The following is a 12,352-nucleotide window of genomic DNA, read 5'->3' as shown; positions in this document are numbered from 1 at the left end:
ATCTGACGAGAGCAGGCACATTCAGCTTAGAATGGCCGTTGACAGCAGCTGTTCAATTTGAACCTTCTTTTACTATCTCATAGAGAAACTAACACAATTTTCAGGTTCAAAAAGGTCAACGGAACTTGGGATTCCCAGCCAGTCTCCCATGCTGGTACTTGCCAAGCCTTAAGCTGCATTGCTGCTGCGATCTGACGAGAGCAGGCACATTCAGCTTAGAATGGCCGTTGACAGCAGCTGTTCAATTTGAACCTTCTTTTACTATCTCATAGAGAAACTAACACATTTTCAGGTTCAAAAAGGTCAACGGAACTTGGAATTCCCAGCCAGTCTCCCATGCTGGTACTTGCCAAGCCTTAAGTTGCATTGCTGCTGCGATCTGACGAGAGCAGGCAAATTCAGCTTAGAATGGCCGTTGACAGCAGCTGTTCAATTTGAACCTTCTTTTACTATCTCATAGAGAAACTAACACAATTTTCAGGTTAAAAAAGGTCAACAGAACTTGGGATTCCCAGCCAGTCTCCCATGCTGGTACTTGCCAAGCCTTAAGCTGCATTGCTGCTGCGATCTGACAAGAGCAGCCACATTCAGCTTAGAATGGCCGTTGACAGCAGCTGTTCAATTTGAACCTTCTTTTGCTATCTCATAGAGAAACTAACACAATTTTCAGGTTCAAAAATGTCAACGGAACTTTGGATTCCCAGCCAGTCTCCCATGCTGGTACTTGCCAAGCCTTAAGCTGCTGCGATCTGACGAGAGCAGGCACATTCAGCTTAGAATGGCCGTTGACAGCAGCTGTTCAATTTGAACCTTCTTTTACTATCTCATAGAGAAACTAACACATTTTCAGGTTCAAAAAGGTCAACGGAACTTGGAATTCCCAGCCAGTCTCCCATGCTGGTACTTGCCAAGCCTTAAGCTGCATTGCTGCTGCGATCTGACGAGAGCAGGCACATTCAGCTTAGAATGGCCGTTGACAGCAGCTGTTCAATTTGAACCTTCTTTTACTATCTCATAGAGAAACTAACACATTTTCAGGTTCAAAAAGGTCAACAGAACTTGGGATTCCCAGCCAGTCTCCCATGCTGGTACTTGCCAAGCCTTAAGCTGCATTGCTGCTGCGATCTGACAAGAGCAGGCACATTCAGCTTAGAATGGCCGTTGACAGCAGCTGTTCAATTTGAACCTTCTTTTACTATCTCATAGAGAAAATAACTCAATTTTCAGGTTCAAAAAGGTCAACGGAACTTGGAATTCCCAGCCAGTCTCCCATGCTGGTACTTGCCAAGCCTTACGCTGCATTGCTGCTGCGATCTGACGAGAGCAGGCACATTCAGCTTAGAATGGCCGTTGACAGCAGCTGTTCAATTTGAACCTTCTTTTACTATCTCATAGAGAAACTAACACAATTTTCAGGTTCAAAAAGGTCAACAGAACTTGGGATTCCCAGCCAGTCTCCCATGCTGGTACTTGCCAAGCCTTAAGCTGCATTGCTGCTGCGATCTGACGAGAGCAGGCACATTCAGCTTAGAATGGCCGTTGACAGCAGCTGTTCAATTTGAACCTTCTTTTGCTATCTCATAGAGAAACTAACACAATTTTAAGGTTCAAAAAGGTCAACGGAACTTGGGATTCCCAGCCAGTCTCCCATGCTGGTACTTGCCAAGCCTTAAGCTGCATTGCTGCTGCATTGCTGCTGCGATCTGACGAGAGCAGGCACATTCAGCTTAGAATTGCCGTTGACAGCAGCTGTTCAATTTGAACCTTCTTTTACTATCTCATAGAGAAACTAACACAATTTTCAGGTTCAAAAAGGTCAACAGAACTTGGGATTCCCAGCCAGTCTCCCATGCTGGTACTTGCCAAGCCTTAAGCTGCATCGCTGCTGCGATCTGACAAGAGCACACACATTCAGCTTAGAATGGCCGTTGACAGCAGTTGTTCAATTTGAACCTTCTTCTACTATCTCATATAGAAACTAACACAATTTTCAGGTTCAAAAAGGTCACCAGAACTTGGGATTCCAAGCCAGTCTCCCATGCTGGTACTTGCCAAGCCTTAAGCTGCATTGCTGCTGCGATCTGACGAGAGCATGCACATTCAGCTTAGAATGGCCGTTGACAGCAGCTGTTCAATTTGAACCTTCTTTTACTATCTCATAGAGAAACTAACAATTTTCAGGTTAAAAAAGGTCAAGAGAACTTGGGATTCCCAGCCAGTCTCCCATGCTGGTACTTGCCAAGCCTTAAGCTGCATTGCTGCTGCGATCTGACGAGTGCAGGCACATTCAGCTTAGAATGGCCGTTGACAGCAGCTGTTCAATTTGAACCTTCTTTTGCTATCTCATAGAGAAACTAACACAATTTTTAGGTTCAAAAAGGTCAACGGAACTTGGGATTCCCAGCCAGTCTCCCATGCTGGTACTTGCCAAGCCTTAAGCTGCATTGCTGCTGCGATCTGACGAGAGCAGGCACATTCAGCTTAGAATTGCCGTTGACAGCAGCTGTTCAATTTGAACCTTCTTTTACTATCTCATAGAGAAACTAACACAATTTTCAGGTTAAAAAAGGTCAACAGAACTTGGGATTCCCAGCCAGTCCCCCATGCTTGTACTTGCCAAGCCTTAAGCTGCATTGCTGCTGCGATCTGACGAGAGCAGGCACATTCAGCTTAGAATGGCCGTTGACAGCAGCTGTTCAATTTGAACCTTCTTTTGCTATCTCATAGAGAAACTAACACAATTTTCAGGTTCAAAAAGGTCAACGGAACTTGGGATTCCCAGCCAGTCTCCCATGCTGGTACTTGCCAAGCCTTAAGCTGCATTGCTGCAGCGATCTGACGAGAGCAGGCACATTCAGCTTAGAATGGCCGTTGACAGCAGTTGTTCAATTTGAACCTTCTTCTACTATCTCATATAGAAACTAACACAATTTTCAGGTTCAAAAAGGTCACCAGAACTTGGGATTCCAAGCCAGTCTCCCATGCTGGTACTTGCCAAGCCTTAAGCTGCATTGCTGCTGCGATCTGACAAGAGCAGGCACATTCAGCTTAGAATGGCCGTTGACAGCAGCTGTTCAATTTGAACCTTCTTTTACTATCTCATAGAGAAACTAACACAATTTTCAGGTTCAAAAAGGTCAACAGAACTTGGGATTCCCAGCCAGTCTCCCATGCTGGTACTTGCCAAGCCTTAAGCTGCATTGCTGCTGCGATCTGACAAGAGCAGGCACATTCAGCTTAGAATGGCCGTTGACAGCAGCTGTTCAATTTGAACCTTCTTTTGCTATCTCATAGAGAAACTAACACAATTTTCAGGTTCAAAAAGGTCAACGGAACTTGGGATTCCCAGCCAGTCTCCCATGCTGGTACTTGCCAAGCCTTAAGCTGCATTGCTGCTGCGATCTGACGAGAGCAGGCACATTCAGCTTAGAATGGCCGTTGACAGCAGCTTTTCAATTTGAACCTTCTTTTACTATCTCATAGAGAAACTAACACATTTTCAGGTTCAAAAAGGTCAACGGAACTTGGAATTCCCAGCCAGTCTCCCATGCTGGTAGTTGCCAAGCCTTAAGCTGCATTGCTGCTGCGATCTGACGAGAGCAGGCACATTCAGCTTAGAATTGCCGTTGACAGCAGCTGTTCATTTTGAACCTTCTTTTACTATCTCATAGAGAAACTAACACAATTTTCAGGTTCAAAAAGGTCAACAGAACTTGGGATTCCCAGCCAGTCTCCCATGCTGGTACTTGCCAAGCCTTAAGCTGCATCGCTGCTGCGATCTGACAAGAGCACACACATTCAGCTTAGAATGGCCGTTGACAGCAGTTGTTCAATTTGAACCTTCTTTTACTATCTCATATAGAAACTAACACAATTTTCAGGTTCAAAAAGGTCACCAGAACTTGGGATTCCCAGCCAGTCTCCCATGCTGGTACTTGCCAAGCCTTAAGCTGCATTGCTGCTGCGATCTGACAACAGCAGGCACATTCAGCTTAGAATGGCCGTTGACAGCAGCATTTCAAATTGAACCTTCTTTTACTATCTCATAGAGAAACTAAAACAATTTTCAAGTTCAAAAAGGTCAACAGAACTTGGGATTCCCAACCAGTCTCCCATGCTGGAACTTGCCAAGCCTTAAGCTGCATCGCTGCTGCGATCTGACAAGAGCACGCACATTCAGCTTAGAATGGCCGTTGACAGCAGCTGTTCAATTTGAACCTTCTTTTACTATCTCATAGAGAAACTAACACAATTTTCAGGTTCAAAAAGGTCAACAGAACTTGGGATTCCCAGCCAGTCTCCCATGCTGGTACTTACCAAGCCTTAAGCTGCATTGCTGCTGCGATCTGACGAGAGCAGGCACATTCAGCTTAGAATGGCCGTTGACAGCAGCTGTTCAATTTGAACCTTCTTTTGCTATCTCATAGAGAAACTAACACAATTTTCAGGTTAAAAAAGGTCAATGGAACTTGGGATTCCCAGCCAGTCTCCCATGCTGGTACTTGCCAAGCCTTAAGCTGCATTGCTGCTGCGATCTGACGAGAGCAGGCACATTCAGCTTAGAATGGCCATTGACAGCAGTTGTTCAATTTGAACCTTCTTCTACTATCTCATATAGAAACTAACACAATTTCCGGGTTCAAAAAGGTCACCAGAACTTGGGATTCCAAGCCAGTCTCCCATGCTGGTACTTGCCAAGCCTTAAGCTGCATCGCTGCTGCGATCTGACAAGAGCACGCACATTCAGCTTAGAATGGCCGTTGACAGCAGCTGTTCAATTTGAACCTTCTTTTACTATCTCATAGAGAAACTAACACAATTTTCAGGTTCAAAAAGGTCACCAGAACTTGGGATTCCAAGCCAGTCTCCCATGCTGGTACTTGCCAAGCCTTAAGCTGCATCGCTGCTGCGATCTGACAAGAGCACGCACATTCAGCTTAGAATGGCCGTTGACAGCAGCTGTTCAATTTGAACCTTCTTTTACTATCTCATAGAGAAACTAACACATTTTCAGGTTCAAAAAGGTCAACAGAACTTGGGATTCCCAGCCAGTCTCCCATGCTGGTACTTGCCAAGCGTTAAGCTGCATTGCTGCTACGATCTGACGAGAGCAGGCACATTCAGCTTAGAATGGCCGTTGACAGCAGCTGTTCAATTTGAACCTTCTTTTACTATCTCATAGAGAAACTAACACAATTTTCAGGTTCAAAAAGGTCAACGGAACTTCGGATTCCCAGCCAGTCTCCCATGCTGGTACTTGCCAAGCCTTAAGCTGCATTGCTGCTGCGATCTGACGAGAGCAGGCACATTCAGCTTAGAATGGCCGTTGACAGCAGCTGTTCAATTTGAACCTTCTTTTACTATCTCATAGAGAAACTAACACATTTTCAGGTTCAAAAAGGTCAACGGAACTTGGAATTCCCAGCCAGTCTCCCATGCTGGTACTTGCCAAGCCTTAAGTTGCATTGCTGCTGCGATCTGACGAGAGCAGGCACATTCAGCTTAGAATGGCCGTTGACAGCAGCTGTTCAATTTGAACCTTCTTTTGCTATCTCATAGAGAAACTAACACAATTTTCAGGTTCAAAAATGTCAACGGAACTTTGGATTCCCAGCCAGTCTCCCATGCTGGTACTTGCCAAGCCTTAAGCTGCTGCGATCTGACGAGAGCAGGCACATTCAGCTTAGAATGGCCGTTGACAGCAGCTGTTCAATTTGAACCTTCTTTTACTATCTCATAGAGAAACTAACACATTTTCAGGTTCAAAAAGGTCAACGGAACTTGGAATTCCCAGCCAGTCTCCCATGCTGGTACTTGCCAAGCCTTAAGCTGCATTGCTGCTGCGATCTGACGAGAGCAGGCACATTCAGCTTAGAATGGCCGTTGACAGCAGCTGTTCAATTTGAACCTTCTTTTACTATCTCATAGAGAAACTAACACATTTTCAGGTTCAAAAAGGTCAACAGAACTTGGGATTCCCAGCCAGTCTCCCATGCTGGTACTTGCCAAGCCTTAAGCTGCATTGCTGCTGCGATCTGACAAGAGCAGGCACATTCAGCTTAGAATGGCCGTTGACAGCAGCTGTTCAATTTGAACCTTCTTTTACTATCTCATAGAGAAAATAACTCAATTTTCAGGTTCAAAAAGGTCAACGGAACTTGGAATTCCCAGCCAGTCTCCCATGCTGGTACTTGCCAAGCCTTACGCTGCATTGCTGCTGCGATCTGACGAGAGCAGGCACATTCAGCTTAGAATGGCCGTTGACAGCAGCTGTTCAATTTGAACCTTCTTTTACTATCTCATAGAGAAACTAACACAATTTTCAGGTTCAAAAAGGTCAACAGAACTTGGGATTCCCAGCCAGTCTCCCATGCTGGTACTTGCCAAGCCTTAAGCTGCATTGCTGCTGCGATCTGACGAGAGCAGGCACATTCAGCTTAGAATGGCCGTTGACAGCAGCTGTTCAATTTGAACCTTCTTTTACTATCTCATAGAGAAACTAACACAATTTTCAGGTTCAAAAAGGTCAACAGAACTTGGGATTCCCAGCCAGTCTCCCATGCTGGTACTTGCCAAGCCTTAAGCTGCATTGCTGCTGCGATCTGACGAGAGCAGGCACATTCAGCTTAGAATGGCCGTTGACAGCAGCTGTTCAATTTGAACCTTCTTTTACTATCTCATAGAGAAACTAACACATTTTCAGGTTCAAAAAGGTCAACGGAACTTGGAATTCCCAGCCAGTCTCCCATGCTGGTACTTGCCAAGCCTTAAGTTGCATTGCTGCTGCGATCTGACGAGAGCAGGCACATTCAGCTTAGAATGGCCGTTGACAGCAGCTGTTCAATTTGAACCTTCTTTTGCTATCTCATAGAGAAACTAACACAATTTTCAGGTTCAAAAATGTCAACGGAACTTTGGATTCCCAGCCAGTCTCCCATGCTGGTACTTGCCAAGCCTTAAGCTGCTGCGATCTGACGAGAGCAGGCACATTCAGCTTAGAATGGCCGTTGACAGCAGCTGTTCAATTTGAACCTTCTTTTACTATCTCATAGAGAAACTAACACATTTTCAGGTTCAAAAAGGTCAACGGAACTTGGAATTCCCAGCCAGTCTCCCATGCTGGTACTTGCCAAGCCTTAAGCTGCATTGCTGCTGCGATCTGACGAGAGCAGGCACATTCAGCTTAGAATGGCCGTTGACAGCAGCTGTTCAATTTGAACCTTCTTTTACTATCTCATAGAGAAACTAACACATTTTCAGGTTCAAAAAGGTCAACAGAACTTGGGATTCCCAGCCAGTCTCCCATGCTGGTACTTGCCAAGCCTTAAGCTGCATTGCTGCTGCGATCTGACAAGAGCAGGCACATTCAGCTTAGAATGGCCGTTGACAGCAGCTGTTCAATTTGAACCTTCTTTTACTATCTCATAGAGAAAATAACTCAATTTTCAGGTTCAAAAAGGTCAACGGAACTTGGAATTCCCAGCCAGTCTCCCATGCTGGTACTTGCCAAGCCTTACGCTGCATTGCTGCTGCGATCTGACGAGAGCAGGCACATTCAGCTTAGAATGGCCGTTGACAGCAGCTGTTCAATTTGAACCTTCTTTTACTATCTCATAGAGAAACTAACACAATTTTCAGGTTCAAAAAGGTCAACAGAACTTGGGATTCCCAGCCAGTCTCCCATGCTGGTACTTGCCAAGCCTTAAGCTGCATTGCTGCTGCGATCTGACGAGAGCAGGCACATTCAGCTTAGAATGGCCGTTGACAGCAGCTGTTCAATTTGAACCTTCTTTTACTATCTCATAGAGAAACTAACACATTTTCAGGTTCAAAAAGGTCAACAGAACTTGGGATTCCCAGCCAGTCTCCCATGCTGGTACTTGCCAAGCGTTAAGCTGCATTGCTGCTACGATCTGACGAGAGCAGGCACATTCAGCTTAGAATGGCCGTTGACAGCAGCTGTTCAATTTGAACCTTCTTTTACTATCTCATAGAGAAACTAACACAATTTTCAGGTTCAAAAAGGTCAACGGAACTTGGGATTCCCAGCCAGTCTCCCATGCTGGTACTTGCCAAGCCTTAAGCTGCATTGCTGCTGCGATCTGACGAGAGCAGGCACATTCAGCTTAGAATGGCCGTTGACAGCAGCTGTTCAATTTGAACCTTCTTTTACTATCTCATAGAGAAACTAACACATTTTCAGGTTCAAAAAGGTCAACGGAACTTGGAATTCCCAGCCAGTCTCCCATGCTGGTACTTGCCAAGCCTTAAGTTGCATTGCTGCTGCGATCTGACGAGAGCAGGCACATTCAGCTTAGAATGGCCGTTGACAGCAGCTGTTCAATTTGAACCTTCTTTTGCTATCTCATAGAGAAACTAACACAATTTTCAGGTTCAAAAATGTCAACGGAACTTTGGATTCCCAGCCAGTCTCCCATGCTGGTACTTGCCAAGCCTTAAGCTGCTGCGATCTGACGAGAGCAGGCACATTCAGCTTAGAATGGCCGTTGACAGCAGCTGTTCAATTTGAACCTTCTTTTACTATCTCATAGAGAAACTAACACATTTTCAGGTTCAAAAAGGTCAACGGAACTTGGAATTCCCAGCCAGTCTCCCATGCTGGTACTTGCCAAGCCTTAAGCTGCATTGCTGCTGCGATCTGACGAGAGCAGGCACATTCAGCTTAGAATGGCCGTTGACAGCAGCTGTTCAATTTGAACCTTCTTTTACTATCTCATAGAGAAACTAACACATTTTCAGGTTCAAAAAGGTCAACAGAACTTGGGATTCCCAGCCAGTCTCCCATGCTGGTACTTGCCAAGCCTTAAGCTGCATTGCTGCTGCGATCTGACAAGAGCAGGCACATTCAGCTTAGAATGGACGTTGACAGCAGCTGTTCAATTTGAACCTTCTTTTACTATCTCATAGAGAAAATAACTCAATTTTCAGGTTCAAAAAGGTCAACGGAACTTGGAATTCCCAGCCAGTCTCCCATGCTGGTACTTGCCAAGCCTTACGCTGCATTGCTGCTGCGATCTGACGAGAGCAGGCACATTCAGCTTAGAATGGCCGTTGACAGCAGCTGTTCAATTTGAACCTTCTTTTACTATCTCATAGAGAAACTAACACAATTTTCAGGTTCAAAAAGGTCAACAGAACTTGGGATTCCCAGCCAGTCTCCCATGCTGGTACTTGCCAAGCCTTAAGCTGCATTGCTGCTGCGATCTGACGAGAGCAGGCACATTCAGCTTAGAATGGCCGTTGACAGCAGCTGTTCAATTTGAACCTTCTTTTACTATCTCATAGAGAAACTAACACAATTTTCAGGTTCAAAAAGGTCAACAGAACTTGGGATTCCCAGCCAGTCTCCCATGCTGGTACTTGCCAAGCCTTAAGCTGCATTGCTGCTGCGATCTGACGAGAGCAGGCACATTCAGCTTAGAATGGCCGTTGACAGCAGCTGTTCAATTTGAACCTTCTTTTACTATCTCATAGAGAAACTAACACATTTTCAGGTTCAAAAAGGTCAACGGAACTTGGAATTCCCAGCCAGTCTCCCATGCTGGTACTTGCCAAGCCTTAAGTTGCATTGCTGCTGCGATCTGACGAGAGCAGGCACATTCAGCTTAGAATGGCCGTTGACAGCAGCTGTTCAATTTGAACCTTCTTTTGCTATCTCATAGAGAAACTAACACAATTTTCAGGTTCAAAAATGTCAACGGAACTTTGGATTCCCAGCCAGTCTCCCATGCTGGTACTTGCCAAGCCTTAAGCTGCTGCGATCTGACGAGAGCAGGCACATTCAGCTTAGAATGGCCGTTGACAGCAGCTGTTCAATTTGAACCTTCTTTTACTATCTCATAGAGAAACTAACACATTTTCAGGTTCAAAAAGGTCAACGGAACTTGGAATTCCCAGCCAGTCTCCCATGCTGGTACTTGCCAAGCCTTAAGCTGCATTGCTGCTGCGATCTGACGAGAGCAGGCACATTCAGCTTAGAATGGCCGTTGACAGCAGCTGTTCAATTTGAACCTTCTTTTACTATCTCATAGAGAAACTAACACATTTTCAGGTTCAAAAAGGTCAACAGAACTTGGGATTCCCAGCCAGTCTCCCATGCTGGTACTTGCCAAGCCTTAAGCTGCATTGCTGCTGCGATCTGACAAGAGCAGGCACATTCAGCTTAGAATGGCCGTTGACAGCAGCTGTTCAATTTGAACCTTCTTTTACTATCTCATAGAGAAAATAACTCAATTTTCAGGTTCAAAAAGGTCAACGGAACTTGGAATTCCCAGCCAGTCTCCCATGCTGGTACTTGCCAAGCCTTACGCTGCATTGCTGCTGCGATCTGACGAGAGCAGGCACATTCAGCTTAGAATGGCCGTTGACAGCAGCTGTTCAATTTGAACCTTCTTTTACTATCTCATAGAGAAACTAACACAATTTTCAGGTTCAAAAAGGTCAACGGAACTTGGGATTCCCAGCCAGTCTCCCATGCTGGTACTTGCCAAGCCTTAAGCTGCATTGCTGCTGCGATCTGACGAGAGCAGGCACATTCAGCTTAGAATGGCCGTTGACAGCAGCTGTTCAATTTGAACCTTCTTTTACTATCTCATAGAGAAACTAACACATTTTCAGGTTCAAAAAGGTCAACGGAACTTGGAATTCCCAGCCAGTCTCCCATGCTGGTACTTGCCAAGCCTTAAGTTGCATTGCTGCTGCGATCTGACGAGAGCAGGCACATTCAGCTTAGAATGGCCGTTGACAGCAGCTGTTCAATTTGAACCTTCTTTTGCTATCTCATAGAGAAACTAACACAATTTTCAGGTTCAAAAATGTCAACGGAACTTTGGATTCCCAGCCAGTCTCCCATGCTGGTACTTGCCAAGCCTTAAGCTGCTGCGATCTGACGAGAGCAGGCACATTCAGCTTAGAATGGCCGTTGACAGCAGCTGTTCAATTTGAACCTTCTTTTACTATCTCATAGAGAAACTAACACATTTTCAGGTTCAAAAAGGTCAACGGAACTTGGAATTCCCAGCCAGTCTCCCATGCTGGTACTTGCCAAGCCTTAAGCTGCATTGCTGCTGCGATCTGACGAGAGCAGGCACATTCAGCTTAGAATGGCCGTTGACAGCAGCTGTTCAATTTGAACCTTCTTTTACTATCTCATAGAGAAACTAACACATTTTCAGGTTCAAAAAGGTCAACAGAACTTGGGATTCCCAGCCAGTCTCCCATGCTGGTACTTGCCAAGCCTTAAGCTGCATTGCTGCTGCGATCTGACAAGAGCAGGCACATTCAGCTTAGAATGGCCGTTGACAGCAGCTGTTCAATTTGAACCTTCTTTTACTATCTCATAGAGAAAATAACTCAATTTTCAGGTTCAAAAAGGTCAACGGAACTTGGAATTCCCAGCCAGTCTCCCATGCTGGTACTTGCCAAGCCTTACGCTGCATTGCTGCTGCGATCTGACGAGAGCAGGCACATTCAGCTTAGAATGGCCGTTGACAGCAGCTGTTCAATTTGAACCTTCTTTTACTATCTCATAGAGAAACTAACACAATTTTCAGGTTCAAAAAGGTCAACAGAACTTGGGATTCCCAGCCAGTCTCCCATGCTGGTACTTGCCAAGCCTTAAGCTGCATTGCTGCTGCAATCTGACGAGAGCAGGCACATTCAGCTTAGAATGGCCGTTGACAGCAGCTGTTCAATTTGAACCTTCTTTTGCTATCTCATAGAGAAACTAACACAATTTTCAGGTTCAAAAAGGTCAACGGAACTTGGGATTCCCAGCCAGTCTCCCATGCTGGTACTTGCCAAGCCTTAAGCTGCATTGCTGCTGCGATCTGACGAGAGCAGGCACATTCAGCTTAGAATTGCCGTTGACAGCAGCTGTTCAATTTGAACCTTCTTTTACTATCTCATAGAGAAACTAACACAATTTTCAGGTTCAAAAAGGTCAACAGAACTTGGGATTCCCAGCCAGTCTCCCATGCTGGTACTTGCCAAGCCTTAAGCTGCATCGCTGCTGCGATCTGACAAGAGCACACACATTCAGCTTAGAATGGCCGTTGACAGCAGTTGTTCAATTTGAACCTTCTTCTACTATCTCATATAGAAACTAACACAATTTTCAGGTTCAAAAAGGTCACCAGAACTTGGGATTCCAAGCCAGTCTCCCATGCTGGTACTTGCCAAGCCTTAAGCTGCATTGCTGCTGCGATCTGACGAGAGCATGCACATTCAGCTTAGAATGGCCGTTGACAGCAGCTGTTCAATTTGAACCTTCTTTTACTATCTCATAGAGAAACTAACAATTTTCAGGTTAAAAAAGGTCAAGAGAACTTGG

At 45.3% G+C, this 12,352-nt stretch overlaps 45 pseudogenes; all 45 read right to left on the bottom strand.

Moving 5' to 3' along the window:
• Window positions 1-113: 113 nt before the first annotated feature.
• On the bottom strand, window positions 114-232 carry LOC140093041 (5S ribosomal RNA; annotated as a pseudogene).
• A 69-nt stretch (window positions 233-301) lies between these two features.
• Window positions 302-420, bottom strand: LOC140093509 (5S ribosomal RNA; annotated as a pseudogene).
• A 70-nt stretch (window positions 421-490) lies between these two features.
• LOC140098742 (5S ribosomal RNA) lies at window positions 491-609 on the bottom strand (annotated as a pseudogene).
• Window positions 610-859: 250 nt separating this feature from the next.
• LOC140083199 (5S ribosomal RNA) lies at window positions 860-978 on the bottom strand (annotated as a pseudogene).
• Window positions 979-1,047: 69 nt separating this feature from the next.
• Window positions 1,048-1,166, bottom strand: LOC140091038 (5S ribosomal RNA; annotated as a pseudogene).
• A 70-nt stretch (window positions 1,167-1,236) lies between these two features.
• Window positions 1,237-1,355, bottom strand: LOC140087700 (5S ribosomal RNA; annotated as a pseudogene).
• Window positions 1,356-1,425: 70 nt separating this feature from the next.
• Window positions 1,426-1,544, bottom strand: LOC140079310 (5S ribosomal RNA; annotated as a pseudogene).
• Window positions 1,545-2,379: 835 nt separating this feature from the next.
• LOC140083925 (5S ribosomal RNA) lies at window positions 2,380-2,498 on the bottom strand (annotated as a pseudogene).
• Window positions 2,499-2,568: 70 nt separating this feature from the next.
• LOC140089974 (5S ribosomal RNA) lies at window positions 2,569-2,687 on the bottom strand (annotated as a pseudogene).
• A 70-nt stretch (window positions 2,688-2,757) lies between these two features.
• On the bottom strand, window positions 2,758-2,876 carry LOC140086155 (5S ribosomal RNA; annotated as a pseudogene).
• Window positions 2,877-3,135: 259 nt separating this feature from the next.
• LOC140091037 (5S ribosomal RNA) lies at window positions 3,136-3,254 on the bottom strand (annotated as a pseudogene).
• Window positions 3,255-3,324: 70 nt separating this feature from the next.
• Window positions 3,325-3,443, bottom strand: LOC140093029 (5S ribosomal RNA; annotated as a pseudogene).
• Window positions 3,444-3,512: 69 nt separating this feature from the next.
• On the bottom strand, window positions 3,513-3,631 carry LOC140093950 (5S ribosomal RNA; annotated as a pseudogene).
• A 637-nt stretch (window positions 3,632-4,268) lies between these two features.
• Window positions 4,269-4,387, bottom strand: LOC140086523 (5S ribosomal RNA; annotated as a pseudogene).
• A 70-nt stretch (window positions 4,388-4,457) lies between these two features.
• Window positions 4,458-4,576, bottom strand: LOC140082992 (5S ribosomal RNA; annotated as a pseudogene).
• Window positions 4,577-5,212: 636 nt separating this feature from the next.
• Window positions 5,213-5,331, bottom strand: LOC140090526 (5S ribosomal RNA; annotated as a pseudogene).
• Window positions 5,332-5,400: 69 nt separating this feature from the next.
• LOC140086010 (5S ribosomal RNA) lies at window positions 5,401-5,519 on the bottom strand (annotated as a pseudogene).
• A 250-nt stretch (window positions 5,520-5,769) lies between these two features.
• Window positions 5,770-5,888, bottom strand: LOC140083188 (5S ribosomal RNA; annotated as a pseudogene).
• Window positions 5,889-5,957: 69 nt separating this feature from the next.
• Window positions 5,958-6,076, bottom strand: LOC140091036 (5S ribosomal RNA; annotated as a pseudogene).
• A 70-nt stretch (window positions 6,077-6,146) lies between these two features.
• LOC140087699 (5S ribosomal RNA) lies at window positions 6,147-6,265 on the bottom strand (annotated as a pseudogene).
• Window positions 6,266-6,335: 70 nt separating this feature from the next.
• On the bottom strand, window positions 6,336-6,454 carry LOC140079308 (5S ribosomal RNA; annotated as a pseudogene).
• A 70-nt stretch (window positions 6,455-6,524) lies between these two features.
• Window positions 6,525-6,643, bottom strand: LOC140079307 (5S ribosomal RNA; annotated as a pseudogene).
• A 69-nt stretch (window positions 6,644-6,712) lies between these two features.
• On the bottom strand, window positions 6,713-6,831 carry LOC140086008 (5S ribosomal RNA; annotated as a pseudogene).
• Window positions 6,832-7,081: 250 nt separating this feature from the next.
• On the bottom strand, window positions 7,082-7,200 carry LOC140083175 (5S ribosomal RNA; annotated as a pseudogene).
• Window positions 7,201-7,269: 69 nt separating this feature from the next.
• On the bottom strand, window positions 7,270-7,388 carry LOC140091034 (5S ribosomal RNA; annotated as a pseudogene).
• Window positions 7,389-7,458: 70 nt separating this feature from the next.
• On the bottom strand, window positions 7,459-7,577 carry LOC140087698 (5S ribosomal RNA; annotated as a pseudogene).
• Window positions 7,578-7,647: 70 nt separating this feature from the next.
• On the bottom strand, window positions 7,648-7,766 carry LOC140079305 (5S ribosomal RNA; annotated as a pseudogene).
• A 258-nt stretch (window positions 7,767-8,024) lies between these two features.
• LOC140093016 (5S ribosomal RNA) lies at window positions 8,025-8,143 on the bottom strand (annotated as a pseudogene).
• A 69-nt stretch (window positions 8,144-8,212) lies between these two features.
• On the bottom strand, window positions 8,213-8,331 carry LOC140086007 (5S ribosomal RNA; annotated as a pseudogene).
• A 250-nt stretch (window positions 8,332-8,581) lies between these two features.
• Window positions 8,582-8,700, bottom strand: LOC140083163 (5S ribosomal RNA; annotated as a pseudogene).
• A 69-nt stretch (window positions 8,701-8,769) lies between these two features.
• LOC140098543 (5S ribosomal RNA) lies at window positions 8,770-8,888 on the bottom strand (annotated as a pseudogene).
• A 70-nt stretch (window positions 8,889-8,958) lies between these two features.
• LOC140087697 (5S ribosomal RNA) lies at window positions 8,959-9,077 on the bottom strand (annotated as a pseudogene).
• A 70-nt stretch (window positions 9,078-9,147) lies between these two features.
• LOC140079304 (5S ribosomal RNA) lies at window positions 9,148-9,266 on the bottom strand (annotated as a pseudogene).
• A 70-nt stretch (window positions 9,267-9,336) lies between these two features.
• On the bottom strand, window positions 9,337-9,455 carry LOC140079303 (5S ribosomal RNA; annotated as a pseudogene).
• A 69-nt stretch (window positions 9,456-9,524) lies between these two features.
• LOC140086005 (5S ribosomal RNA) lies at window positions 9,525-9,643 on the bottom strand (annotated as a pseudogene).
• A 250-nt stretch (window positions 9,644-9,893) lies between these two features.
• LOC140083151 (5S ribosomal RNA) lies at window positions 9,894-10,012 on the bottom strand (annotated as a pseudogene).
• Window positions 10,013-10,081: 69 nt separating this feature from the next.
• On the bottom strand, window positions 10,082-10,200 carry LOC140091033 (5S ribosomal RNA; annotated as a pseudogene).
• A 70-nt stretch (window positions 10,201-10,270) lies between these two features.
• On the bottom strand, window positions 10,271-10,389 carry LOC140087696 (5S ribosomal RNA; annotated as a pseudogene).
• Window positions 10,390-10,459: 70 nt separating this feature from the next.
• On the bottom strand, window positions 10,460-10,578 carry LOC140093003 (5S ribosomal RNA; annotated as a pseudogene).
• Window positions 10,579-10,647: 69 nt separating this feature from the next.
• LOC140086004 (5S ribosomal RNA) lies at window positions 10,648-10,766 on the bottom strand (annotated as a pseudogene).
• A 250-nt stretch (window positions 10,767-11,016) lies between these two features.
• Window positions 11,017-11,135, bottom strand: LOC140083140 (5S ribosomal RNA; annotated as a pseudogene).
• A 69-nt stretch (window positions 11,136-11,204) lies between these two features.
• LOC140091031 (5S ribosomal RNA) lies at window positions 11,205-11,323 on the bottom strand (annotated as a pseudogene).
• A 70-nt stretch (window positions 11,324-11,393) lies between these two features.
• On the bottom strand, window positions 11,394-11,512 carry LOC140087695 (5S ribosomal RNA; annotated as a pseudogene).
• Window positions 11,513-11,582: 70 nt separating this feature from the next.
• On the bottom strand, window positions 11,583-11,701 carry LOC140089605 (5S ribosomal RNA; annotated as a pseudogene).
• Window positions 11,702-11,771: 70 nt separating this feature from the next.
• LOC140083924 (5S ribosomal RNA) lies at window positions 11,772-11,890 on the bottom strand (annotated as a pseudogene).
• Window positions 11,891-12,352: the final 462 nt, after the last annotated feature.

Source organism: Engystomops pustulosus, chromosome 9 (assembly GCF_040894005.1).
Source record: "Engystomops pustulosus chromosome 9, aEngPut4.maternal, whole genome shotgun sequence".
NCBI classification, from domain to species: Eukaryota; Metazoa; Chordata; class Amphibia; order Anura; family Leptodactylidae; genus Engystomops; species Engystomops pustulosus.
The sequence above is the reverse complement of the archived record's forward strand: the minus strand, read 5'-3'. Positions and strand labels throughout refer to the sequence as shown.